The sequence below is a fragment of the Macaca mulatta genome, chromosome 4 (assembly GCF_049350105.2).
Source record: "Macaca mulatta isolate MMU2019108-1 chromosome 4, T2T-MMU8v2.0, whole genome shotgun sequence".
NCBI lineage: Eukaryota > Metazoa > Chordata > Mammalia > Primates > Cercopithecidae > Macaca > Macaca mulatta.
Genome location: NC_133409.1, coordinates 44,698,037 through 44,711,701, shown reverse-complemented (window position 1 = coordinate 44,711,701; position 13,665 = coordinate 44,698,037). Strand labels below are relative to the sequence as shown.

The 13,665-nt window shown below is 41.9% G+C and overlaps 1 long non-coding RNA gene across 1 annotated transcript; it reads right to left on the bottom strand.

The window, feature by feature from the left end:
- Positions 1-235: 235 nt before the first annotated feature.
- Positions 236-7,624, bottom strand: LOC106998101 (uncharacterized). Its single transcript, XR_013416895.1, has 4 exons — positions 7,520-7,624; positions 2,749-2,800; positions 2,129-2,249; positions 236-589 (listed from the first exon to the last, which is right to left on the bottom strand). It is a non-coding gene; the product is annotated as an uncharacterized LOC106998101 (long non-coding RNA).
- Between the last annotated feature and the right edge of the window lie 6,041 nt (positions 7,625-13,665).

The window sequence follows — 13,665 nt, the reverse complement described above, 5'->3', positions numbered from 1 at the left end:
ATAGTGTGCATGGACTTGTGAGTAAGATCCTTTGAGGTGCTCTTTCTGCACACAAAGTTCATTTTCACCTGTATTCCCAATATCTGTTACAGATTTAAGCATCACTATATTATTTTTTTTAATATCAGGTTTTCTTTTTGTTCTAAATCGTGCTGCCCCAAAATCATGAATTTCAGAAGATTTATATCACATATCACAAATAAGGAATTTTTCTCCTCCTTTCTCCTTTATTTGTGGGCTAGCCAATTCTCTCCCTAGACATACAATATAAAGGACAATAGGGAAAAACATATTTTGTTTTATTTATTTATTTTTTGAGATGGAATCTTGCTCTGTTGCCCAGGCCGGAGTGCAGTGGTGTAATCTCGGCTCACTGCAACCTCCACCTCTGGGTTCAAGTGATTCTTCTGCCTCAGCCCCCCAAGTGGCTGGGACTACAGGCCTGCACCACCACGCCAGACAAATTTTTGTATTTTTAGTAGAGACAGGGTTTTACCATATTGGCCAGTGTGGTCTCGTACTCCTGACCTTGTGATCTGCCCACCTCAGCCTCCCGAAGTGCTGGGATTACAGGCGTCAGCCACTGCACCTGGCCAAAAAAATATTTTAAAGTGGAGATAAATTCAAACATCACCAGTCAGCCAGCACTGAACAGCAAATATATACACATACATATTTGACCCCTGAACCCTTGAACAACATGAATTTGAACTGTGTGGATTTTTTCAATAAAAGTTACACTGAGTGTCCCGCCTCCCCTTCCACCTCTTCTGCCTCTGCCACCTCTGAGACAACAAAATCAACCTCAGTACTTCCTCCTCCTCAGCCTACTCAATGTGAAGATGATGAGGATGAAGGCCTTTATGATGAGCCACTTCCACTCAATAAATAGTAAATACATTGTCTCTTCCTTATGATTTTCTTAATAACATTTTATTTTCCCTAGCTTAAGTTATTTTAATAATACAGTATATAATACAAATAACATACAAAATATGTGTTAATGGACTGTGTATGTGGTCAGTATGGCTTCCGGTCAACAGTAGGCTATTAGTAGTTAAGATGTGGGGCAGTCAGAAATTATACATGGATTTTTTGGTGTAGGAGAGATCACCACCCCTAAGTTCCACAACGTTCAAGGGTCAACTGCGTATATATTTTGAAATTATACTTGGCATTTTGAATATGTTTTTATGCTTATATCTGAATATATGGTTTTGACGATTAGAAATTAATACTATTTTACCCTAAGTCATGATGTCATTCTAAGAGCATTGTACTCAAAGAGTCAATAAAGCCACTCTATTTAGGACCCTTCACCTCCCAGACTAATAACAGAATGCCACATTAAGGCAAAGTTGTTGTTACTTCTATGAAGCAGGTAATCAACTAATTACATGTTTTAATTAAACTATCTCTCTCGTAGAATTTTCATTTGTTGGTTGGGCTCGGTGGCTCATGCCCGTAATCCCAGCACTTTGGAAGGCCAAGGCAGGCGGATCCCAAGGTCAGTAGATGGAGACCATCCTGGCCAACATGGTGAAACCCCATCTCTACTAAAATGCAAAAAATTAGTGGGGCATGGTGGTGTGCACCTGTAATCCCAGCTACTCGGGAGGCTGAGGTAGGGGAATCACTTGAACCCGGGAGGCGGAGGTTGCAGTGAGTCAAGATCATGCCACTGCACTCCAGCCTGGCGACAGAGCAAGACTCCATCCCCCCCCAAAAAAAAGACTTTTCATTTGTTCTGCTGGGTTAAAGTGAACTGCATAGTGACAGTCTCAGTAAGTAGTAAATGTTAAGGTATGCCACTAGCAAAATCAATTTATATGACCCAACATAAAAATTCAAATATTCACTGTACTTTCTCTACAGACCTTCTTGTTTCTCCCATCTCTTCATATCTGAATACATTTCTTTCATTCCATACCCGTTGACGCATATAGGATACTCTATATTAAACACAAATATGACTTTGACTTCAGAGTCCTTAGTAAAGAAGTTCTGTCATAAGCCACTTGTTCCTTTGATCACAACTCTACCCGTGTTCTTGCATGCTCCCTGACCTGTAACCCCAGTTAACTTTGCTTCATTCCTTTTGTGCATTCTCACTGCCAAGAATTCTTACCTGCCAGTTCTTCTATCATGGGTAACTCACAGGAAAGCTCCCTCTTCTGAGAAACGTGTATGGTCAAATCCAAAATCAACTTGAGTGTGTTCATTGTTTTGCATTTTAGAATGATCACTACCTGGAATTATAATTTGGATTTTAGCCTCCAAATTTAAAAATGAGCATGCTAATAATGGTATGTTTGTGAAGAACCAGTGTCACAAATATTCAAGATATTCTCATCTTTGTCTCAAGTAGAATTGCTATTCTGCACCTCACCCCAACCCCTGTGAACTTAGTCATAATCACGTAACCTGCATTAGCCAATGAAATGTGATTCTGAGACAACGTGCAGTTTACAGTATCCTCTTTTCCCTCCTCCAGGGATATCGAAATTATGAGTCTAGATGGAGTTCCCAGCAGCCTGGTCCTTTGCCCACTGTGATGAGCAGAGCCCTGCCAACCTGCAATCACCTGTGCAATGAATCTTTGGAGCTGTTTGTTGCACAGTATACCTGTATTCCTGACTAATTAACCTAGAGATATTAATTTTCCCTTTCACTGCAGGGCTCATCTTTGTGATAAAATTTCTGCTGTATGCCAAAACTTTTCAAACTTACATTCGCACTTATTTTTACCTTTGGTTTTGTTGTTGTTGTTGTTAACATTCCGATATCTCAGATAAAAAGCCTAAGACACAAAGAAGGAGAATGATTTCATCAGCTTTTCTGAGCAATCACTTCTAAAGGAAAAATAAGAACAGATCTGATGTCTAGCCAGTGCTCTCTCTTTTCAACCAGAAATTAAAAAGAAATGCAGTTTACAATTCCAATTAGAGGAAAAGTTATAGAGGTGTAGACTACTAAAGCTAGAAGAGTTTCAGAACTCATCTGGTCCAGGTACCTTATTTTAGAGCAAGACTCTGAGGCCCAGTGGGTTTAAATGAGTGTACTGGCTAAGACCACACACCAAGTTAGGGGTTAAAGAAGACAAAAATTCAGATCCCTTATACTATGTTTTTCAACTTGGTAATATATGGATCTTGAAAGAAAGGAAATCTCCTGAAGAGTCTAAGAATATGTAGGCATATTCCTACACATCAGGTTATGAAATTTAACCTTTAATTGTTGATGCTATCTTTCAGATATGAGTTATTGCTCTACAAAATTTTTCCTTTATAACTAGTAAAATGGCCATTCAAAATATATTATTGGGCCAGGCGTGGTGGTTGACGCCTGAAATCCCAACACTGGGAGGCAGGGGCGAGTGGATCACCTGAATTCCGGAGTTCGAGACCAGCCTGGCCAATATGGCAAAACCCTGTCTCTACTAAAAACACAAAAATTAGCTGAGTGTGGTAGTGCTTGCCTGTAATCCCAGCAACTCAGGAGGCTGAGACAAGAGAATCATTTGAACTCTAGAGGCAGAGGTTGCAGTGAGCTGAGATCACGCCACTGCACTCCAGCCTGGGCGACAGAGTGAAGATGAAAAAAAACAAAAATAAATAAATATATATATATATACACACACACACACACACAAAAAAAACACACACATATACACACACATATACACACACATATATGTATATATATTATTGAAACAAAAGCAAAAAAATAGACTTCTGGAACTTGCAATCCCTGAGAATTTTTGGAATTCTCCAATTGAGAAATACTGTACGAGGCTCACACTGCTTGAGAAATACTGTACGAGGCTCACACTGCTTGAGAAATACTGTACGAGGCTCACACTGCTTGAGAAATACTGTACGAGGCTCACACTGCTTGAGAAATACTGTACGAGGCTCACACTGCTTGAGAAATACTGTACGAGGCTCACACTGCTTGAGAAATACTGTACGAGGCTCACACTGCTTGAGAAATACTGTACGAGGCTCACTCTGCTTGAGAAATACTGTACGAGGCTCACTCTGCAGTGTGATCTTGGATTTCTCATCTTTGTCTCTAGTGCATGCAGCCCAGTGGCTGGAACAGAGTAGGTGTTAATGCAAATTTGTGGAATTGATGCTTCTCCTTGTGACACCCCGTTCAGTTTTCTTTCCAGGATAACATGCTGACATTACTAAGAAATTGATGAGACTCTGTCGGCAAGTCAGCTGGATGACAGAGGTGATGAGCTGGTGCTGCACCAGCTTAATTGATTTCTTTACACACACTCACTCTTATGAGACAGTTTAAAAAAGGAGAGAAGAAAAGCTCTAGCATATTTCTAACAAGTTAGAGTAAAAGTTCATTATCTTCAAGGACTATGAACACCATCCCCCAAAATATACAATCTCCACCTCCCAAACCTGCTGTCTCCACTGTCTCTGGACATTAAGTTTTTATCCAAATATCATATTCTCATCCTCCAGTGCAGTTAATCGCTATGCAAGATGATGCTGCGTGTCCCAAGATGAGGAAAGGGGTGCTAGGTGCCAGACATTGTATACGGACTGGTTCAGTCAAAGGTTCTATGTCTCCAGTTACAGACAAAGAAACAGAGGACACAAAGTTAGATGTAATTGACCGAGCGCGGTGGCTCACGCCTGTAATCCCAGCACTTTGGGAGGCCGAGGCGGGCAGATCACAAGGTCAGGAGATTGAGACCATCCTGGCTAACATGGTGAAACCCCCTCTCTAATAAAAATACAAAAAATTAGCCGGGCGTTGTGGCGGGTGCCTGTAGTCCCAGCTACTCGGGAGGCTGAGGCAGGAGAATGGCGTGAACCCGGGAGGTGGAGCTTGCAGTGAGCGGAGATTGCGCCACTGCACTCCAGCCTGGGCGACAGAGCGAGACTCCATGTCAAAAAAAAAACGTTAGATGTAATTTTCCCAGGCCCTATAGCTAGAATATGATAAAGAAGAGCTTTGCACCCAAATCTGTCTAAGAATAGAAACAGAATGACAGAATGACCCTTCACTAAAACTGGTTGCCTCCAACTGCAAAGCAGCCTCATTTTATGCCCCCTCAGTTTGCAGCCTTTTGGGGGAACTGTCACGTCACCACTATCCCTACTTCAAGAGAAAGATTTGGTCACTAACATCATCACTAATACTTCTTCACTTTTTTTTTTCTACCCAGGCAGTGGGGAAAGGAGAACGCAGAAAGCAGTGACTGTCTCTACTGTTAAAATGTCAGAAAGCCAAAGTCTGGTTCTCCTGGCTCTAATCATGTAACTCTTGTGTGGGTGAAGTTAAACTCAGTAGTTAGCCTAATGAGAATGCAGATTTTGCTGTTCCGGAACTATTTAAAGGTTGCTTTCTGGTTTCTGTGGTAAAGTACCTTGAAGTCCTACTTTCAAGTATAAGTGGGTGGGAGTTGAATTGGCACACACACACACAAAAACCAAGAGATCTTATCAGTCTTCCTATCTACCTTTGCCTGGTAGAAGAGAAGCTCAGAGGCTTGCACTAAACTGTCTTTGGAGACTCAGTTTCCTAAACTTCAAATAATTCATCCTGCACTGTCCCCATGAGAACTTCCAACACTAGAAAAAATGGACAATTTGAACCAGAAGGAGTGTGGTGGGAGCAGGTTCCTCTCTGCTCAGTATTCTAACATCCCTGCTACTCCTCCTGTGTCTGTCTTTCTGTTTCTCAACACAGATCCAAAGGAAGTTGGGTGCATGGAGGCAGACTAGTAGGAAATTGCAAGGTTTAAACACCACATTAACCAGAGAAACATTAATGTTAAAAGTAGGCCAGGTGCAGTGGCTCACGCCTGTAATCCCAACACTTTGGAAGGCCAGGACAGGCGGATCACTTGAAGCCAGGAGTTCGAGACCAACCTGACCAGCGTGGTGGCTATTCCTGAGCTCAGTGGCTCACACCTGTAATCCCAGCTACTCAGGAGGCTGAGGCAGGACAATCGCTTGAACTTGGGAGATGGACGTTGCAGTGAGCTGAGATCACGCCACTGCACTCCAACCTGTGTGACCCTGTCTCAAATGATAATAATAATAATAACAACAAGTATTCCAAACAACTGAAAGTCTAGATTTTTAAAAAATAAAGAATGTAGAAAAACCAAGCCTTTTTTCTCCTGCTGTAGAGGGAAGATGAAATAATAATATGGGCTCAATACCATTCTTGCAGACCTGGTATTTCCACTTGTTCTACTCTTTGATCTCCCCACAGTGAGGAAGCACTTCAGAGGCCCGCCCTTCTCTCAAGCAATCTTATTTTCCCAGCACTTCCTTCTAATGGATTTCTGAACAAAAAATTTATCAGGACATTTTATCATAGGCTGCCTTTTATGTGGTGAGATGGAGAGACCCTTAAGGAAAGGAGAATGTCCAGGAAGTAAATAAATTTAGGCTGGAAGCAAACAAAAGGCAAAGGACTAGGAAGAAGTTCAGGAGGCCTGGGTCTGGAGCAGCCCACCAACAGCTAACCAAGGAGGCCATGAAGCCAGTAGAGAAAGTAGCATCAACAACAACAACATGGTGTCCTTCCCATGTGCTAGGCTCCATGGTAACCTAACTTCTTTTTATTTATTTTTCTATTTATTATTATTATTATTATTATTATTTGAGACGAAGTCTAACTCTGTCACCCAGGCTGGAGTGCAATGGCACATCTTAGCTCACTGCAACCTCCACCTCCCGGTTCAAGTAATCCTGCCTCAGCCTCCCGAGTAGCTGGGACTACAGGTACACGCCACCATGTCTGGCTAATTTTTGTATTTTTAGTAGACACGGGGTTTCACTATGTTGGCCAGGCTGGTCTTGAACTCCTGACCTCGTGATCTGCCTGGCTCGGCCTCCCAAAGTGCTGGGATTACAGGCATGAGCCACGGCACCAGGCCCAACCTAACTTCTTTAAACCCATTATCACATTTAATCTGCATGATAACCTATGAGTCGGTGCTATTATTATATCTATTTCATATATCAGAGGCTTAAAAACATTACATGCTTACTTGGGCTCAAACAGCAAGTAGGTGACAAGGAGGAGGAATTTAAACCTTTGTCTGAACATTATTTACATGCTCAATCAAGATCCTATACTACTAGTATAACAGAAAATTCATCAGACGCTCAGTTTCAAGGACTAACTTAAGGAGTAGATAAATCCTTTGAAACTCTATAGAAAATATTAAATACAGTTTTGTTTTTCAAGACAAATGGTCTGTAGCCCTTATTGGATTCTCTGGTGGGTTTGGGGGTCCAAAATACAGCCTGGGTTGTTCAGAGGTTGGCTGTGTGATTTTGCACTGGCTTAGTAGCTCTAAATTGTCATTGCAGGCTTCCAGGGCCTCTTCTGTCTTTAAAATGCAATGATTCTGTTGTCCTAAATATCATAAAGACCATTAAAAAGTATGAACAACTTTCCTATTACCCCTCATGACCCTTCCCTTCCCCACCCTGTACCCCCAGCTTTACATTCCCACGACCTACTACATCACCTGTTTTTATCACTCCCACGATCGGGCAAAATAGATCCAATTGCCATGTGCATTTTTCAGAGCTTTTCCAAAGCCTGGTTATATGATGCATGGAGTATGAGTCAGGCTCGGGGAAAAGGGGGCCTCTTTTTAAAGTTTATATGTAACTGTGAGAGCATTCAAGCATGTGCTGGCATGCCAGCCCTCTGTTTAAAAAAATATAAAACCTGTTAGCAATAATGTTTTCCTGTTAAATAGTAGTTCAGGGACATCGGAGCCCCGCGAAGTGGGGAAAGGCGTGGCTACTCAGAGGGCAGTGGAGGGCACTGTAACCCCCAACCATTTCTCCACCTTCCATTTCTGCTACAAAAAGGTTCTCCAGCCTCATTCCTCTCCGAAGTTGAAAGCTCCAGTTTGAATTCCTTACTTGGAAGGTCACTCATTTTCTCATAGCCAAAAAGTCTGTTTGCTTTTGTCTTCCCACTTGCTTTCAAATGAAAATATCAGACCACAGACCATTTGCTTCCCTGATTCAAAAATTAATTACATCATGTCCAGAAGTGAAGGTTGTTGAAAGTTATTAATGTATTTGTTGGGAACACTGCATTCCGATAGCTTTTACATGAACGCACAGATGCTTGTTCTCCGCCTGACCCCATCAGCAGTTCTGCATGGTGTAGGGTAAAAACCACGGTCACATATTGTCACTTCAGTCCCTCACTGTGCTCTTTCAAAAGCACACTGTCGAGTACATTTTTATTATCGGAAAGTGTATCTATTTATTTCCCATTGTTTGTCGACATCTCCCAGAAACTTTTGGAATAGGACTTCTTAATCTGACAATTGTGACCCTTTCTGTCTCTCAACCATTATTTCTACTGCCTTGTGATTCTAATAGACCTTGAAATTAGCACTGTGTTTCTGTTTGTGGTGTGCAGCACACTCACCGGTGGTAGCAAGCCAAGTACATCAGCTGCACGACAGTCATATGTGGCCTGGGTACCTATCCTTGCCACTCCTGGGCAGGGGTCCAGCCCCAGACGTGGCAATCACATGCATCAGCAAGCTGCTGCTCTAGAAAGAAGAAATACAGGCTCAGTTGTTTGGGACAGAGCTCTGCAAATGTGAGGGAGGGTAATAGTAAAAGCTTGCAGGTAAGTTTTTAGACATAGAGATCAGAGACATTATTTTTCACCAAAGCCGTCAGTACAGATGCATAATTCCTCTATAGTGAACCGGTATGAATCGGTGGTTACACAGAATGCTCTGTGCTTCCACCAAGAACACTCCCAGGCTTAGGGAGCAGGCTTGGCAACAAGGATTCGGGGAGAGGGTGACAGGTTGAAGTATAGAAACACAGCACGACAGATTGAAAAGTCTAAAACTTTGTCCTTCACCACAAATTGGGCACTTTAGGGAGGTGTATTTCCCAAGGGCATGAAGGACACCAGCATGAGATATTATATATTATATGTCACTAGGAGTCATTATAGTCAGAGGAACTGAACTGTGGTGACAATTGGGCAGGGTCTGACCTTGGGGGCAGATGAACTTGGTTTGAGCTCAGTCTCTGTCCTTTGAAGTTAACCTCTAGCACATGATTTAACTCCCACACACAGTCAGACACCTCTCACCTCTCACCTCTCACCTCATATATAGCTCTTGCACCCATTTTGCACAGTGGTCCAGGCACAACTTCCTTCTTCAGATCTTTCCAAAACTCCATGGGTCCACATTATTATCACTGCCTGACACACTCCCCCAACCCATGTTCGTTTCCTTCATGGCATGTTTCTGTGTATACAGGCAATCACTGGATTCCAAGCTTGAAGAAAGAAAATGTGTCCATTTTTGTGCACCACTGTATACTCAGCACCTAGCATCTTGCCTGACGTCAGTCAGTATTTAAGAAATAGTGTTAAATAAAGAGATGCACTCTAAATCTGTTTTCTCAGTAAAATAGAGATAATAGGCCAGAAGCGGTGGCTCATGCCTGTAATTCCAACACTTTGGGAGGCCGAGGCAGGTGGATCACCTGAGGTAGGGAGTTCGAGACCAGTCTGACCAACATGAAGAAACCCTGTCTATACTAAAAATACAAAAATTAGCCGGGCATGGTGGCGCATGCCTGTAATCCCAGCTACTAGGGAGGCTGAGGCAGGAGAATCGCTTGAGTCTGGGAGGCCGAGGTTGTGCTGAACCGAGATCGCACCATTGCACTCCAGCCTGGGCAACAGGAGCAAAATTCTGTCTCAAAAAATAATAATAGTAATAAATAGAAACGATAATAGTACCTACTTTAAGTGACATTGTAGAAATTAAATGATGTAGCACATGTAAAGTCTTCAGAATAATGCCTGGAACATAGCAAACACTCAATAAACAAACATAGCTGGCATTAGTATTTAGAACATTCATTCATAGCCTAGGGTCTTGCCCTCATATTGAGGTGTTATGTGATTCACCTGGACTTGTAAATTGTGTGTGTACACAATTTTTTGAGAAGAAGATCCCCTAAAGTTTTCAGACTCTCAAGTGGGGACAATTACTCCACTGTCTAAAGGAAATTAGAATCATTACTGTAGAGACTGATACCATTGGACTACAGAGAATAAGACAGCAGCCTATTTTACGTAAGAGTCTAGGGACCATAAATTTTAATTCTCATGCAGCCTTAGTTTGCTTTAATGCTCAACTGAATCACAGAGCACTGAATTAGGAACCCGGGGACATGGTCTCTTGGTCTCCTGTCTGAGTTCTTTTCCTTTGCTAACTTTATAGTCTTGGTTTATTCACCCATCCACTTACTTTATAAACTTTTTTGCCCTGGTTTGGGCAGAGATAATGCAAAGAAGAATAACCCTTTTAAAATCCTAAAGACATAAACACAGAACTACATGAAAAGTATAGGGTCTGCAAGTCAGGAGATGTCTTACTCAGAGCACCCTGTTTCCTAATCTGCAAAATAAGTGAGTTTAACTAGTTGACATTTAAGATTTCTTCTAACTGCTTACTATAATCCAAAGATTTGAAAATAAATTGCCTCTGTTTCGAGGATTTGTTTTCCGTCTGAGTCTTCACTGTACTAATTTACACCCTTGCCCACAACAAGGACACTATTTTTACTGGCCCATTTGCAAAACTGCAGTAGAGGTGGCATCTTAGTCCATCCGGGCTGCTATAACAAAACACTTTAAGCTGGGTAATTTATAAACAACAGAAATGTATTTCTTGCTGCTCCGGATGCTGGGAATTTCAAAATCAAGGCACCAGCAGATTCAGTGTCTAGCGAAGGCTCCCTGCTTTATAGAGTGTACCTTGTGGCTGTGCCCTCCATGGTAAAAGTGGGGCAAGGGAGCTCACTGGAACCTCTTTTATAGGAGCAGTAATCACATTCATGAGGGTAGAAGCCTCTTGCATTGATCATTTCCCGAAGTCCCCACCACTTAATACTATCACATTGGGTATTAGATTTCAACACATAAACTGGGGAGGTGAGGGAAGATAAACCAACATTCAGACCATAGAAGATGGGAAAGTAAGAGACATTCTCTGCTCTTTGTTGATTTTGATTTGGTATATTTAGCACTTTAATGGGCTTCCCGGACTTGAGCTAAGTTGGATACCAAGAGGAACTTAAGACTTGGTGAAGCCAATTATTAAAAAGCCAAAAAATAACAGATGCTGGTGAGATTTCAGAGAAAAAAGAATGCTTATATGCTGTTGGTGTAAGTGCAAACTAGCTCAACAGGAAAGCAATGTGGCGATTCCTCAAAGACCTAAAAACAGAATTGCCATTCACCCAGCAATCCCATTACTGGGTATATACTCAAAGGAATATCAATTATTCTATTATAAAGACACATGCACACATGTGTTCATTGGAGCAGTATTCACAATAGCTACACATGGAGTCAACCTAAATGCCCATAAACAGTAGACTGGATAAAGAAAACATAGTACCTGTACACCATGGAATACTATGCAGCCACAGAAAAGAACAAGATCATATCCTTTGCAGGAACATGGATGGAGCTACAGGCCATTATCCACAGCAAACTAATGCAGGAACAGAAAATCAAATATTGCCTGTTCTTACTTATAAGCAGGACCTAAATGATGAGAACTCACGGCCTCATAGAGGGGAGCAACAGACAATGGGGCCTAACAAAGGGTGGAGAATGGAAGGAAAGAGAGGATCAGGAAAAACAACTAGTGGGTACTAGGCTTAGTACTTGGGTGATAGAATAATCTGTACAACGAATCCCTTTGACATGAGTTTACTTATCTAACAAACCTGCACATGTACCCCTGAACTTAAAATAAAAGCTTAAAAGGAAAAAACAGGGACCCCGTGAAGGCAAAAGCACCAGAATTCCAGCTCAGAATGACTTCCCCACTGGGCCCAGCAGAGCACCAATGGGAGATGAATCTAACTCCTCCGGATATGTAAATTCTGTGCTCTTCTCGCCGATCCCCTGGGAATCTTTGAGTTTTACACATTGAGGTATCAATTTATTTGACAGGAGTGAAGATCCATCTCAGTAAATGTGAAGTTAGGAAGAGCAGAAGGAGAAGAGCCAAGTGAAGGATGTTAACTTTCAACAATAGAGTACTTGGAAAAGTGTCAGGCAGGAGAAGTCAAAGGCTTTAAATGGCAGGAGACTGCGAAAATGAATCTGCTAGTGCATAGGAAGGTAAAGGACTCAGAAAGGGAAATGGAATCAGAGATCTATAAGGTGGCCTTGGTTTCTGAAAACTCATCTCTGGACATCAGTCCTGGAGAACTCACCTAGTCTAGTCTTTTTCTTTTTTTTTTTTTTTTTTTTGAGACGGAGTCTGTCACTGTCACCCAGGCTGGAGTGCAGTGGCGCAATCTCGGCTCACTGCAACCTCCGTCTCCCAGGTTCACACCATTCTCCTGCCTCAGCCTCCCGAGTAGCTGGGACTACAGGCGCCCACCACCTCGCCCAGCTAATTTTTTTGTGTTTTTAGTAGAAACGGGGTTTCACTGTGTTAGCCAGGATGGTCTCTATCTCCTGACCTCATGATCTGCCCGCCTCGGCCTCCCAAAGTGCTGTGTGAGCCACCGCGCCCGGCCCACCCAGGCCAGTCTTAAAGGACTGAAAACTTAAGCTCACTATGACTGACTGGGGTTTTCCAAATAGAATCCTGGCTAATGAATCTAGTTACATCCAGATAAGTAAGTCTCTGCAATGCTGTTCAGTGTCTCTTACCCCAGGTCCTTTATCAATGGCCATTATTTGGGGACACATGGATAAACCTAATATCAACTCAGGTAATGGTGCACCCAAACTTCCCAACCAGGAAGTCAATTTTCAGCATTCCACTCTGATTTGACTCCTATGTCGTTTCTTTGTCGCTCTGTTTCCTCACTGAGGAAGATTGTACTCCGATGCCTAAGTTGAGCCTGGAGTGCAGTGAAACCTTATTGCCTATAACTCACATGGTCTCATCGACCTGATTTCCATAAATAGATAAACTCATCAAGGAGAAACACAGGATTAAAATGTAAAGGCCATCTCAGGAAATTATTCATTTCAGATATTTGCCTCAAGTCAAATTAAAATTCCAGCCATCCCTAAAACCCATATCTGTCTGTATTTTTTAACAGAGATTCAGATTAAATAAGCTTCCTTGATAACTTCTAATATATGATTAATTTTTCTGTCATTGAGTCCTTTTTTATGAATGTAGCAGAATAGATGAGAACTAGATAAATCTTCTAGATGGTAGTGAATGTCATTTCACAAATGACAACACTGAGGACTATAAAAAAAATATGGCTTTCCTGAGGTAACATATATTCATGTATTCTTCCATGTATTCATTCATTCATTCAACATTCACTCAAAAAAAAAATCTATTTATTGAATGTCTGCTCTATTTAGTCACAGTTGTAAATACAGGGATAAACAAAATATTTGTTTACTAGGGCTAATGTTAACAAAATACCACAAACCGGGTGACTTGAACAACAGAAACTGGTTTTCTCACCGTTCTGGAAGTTGAAAATCTGAGATCAAGGTTTCCTAGGGTTGGTTCCTTCTGAACGCTGTGAGCAAGAATCTGTTCTATGCCTTTCTCCTAGATTCTGGTGGTTTGCTGGCAATCTTTCACATGCCTTGGTCCATAGGAAAGCATGG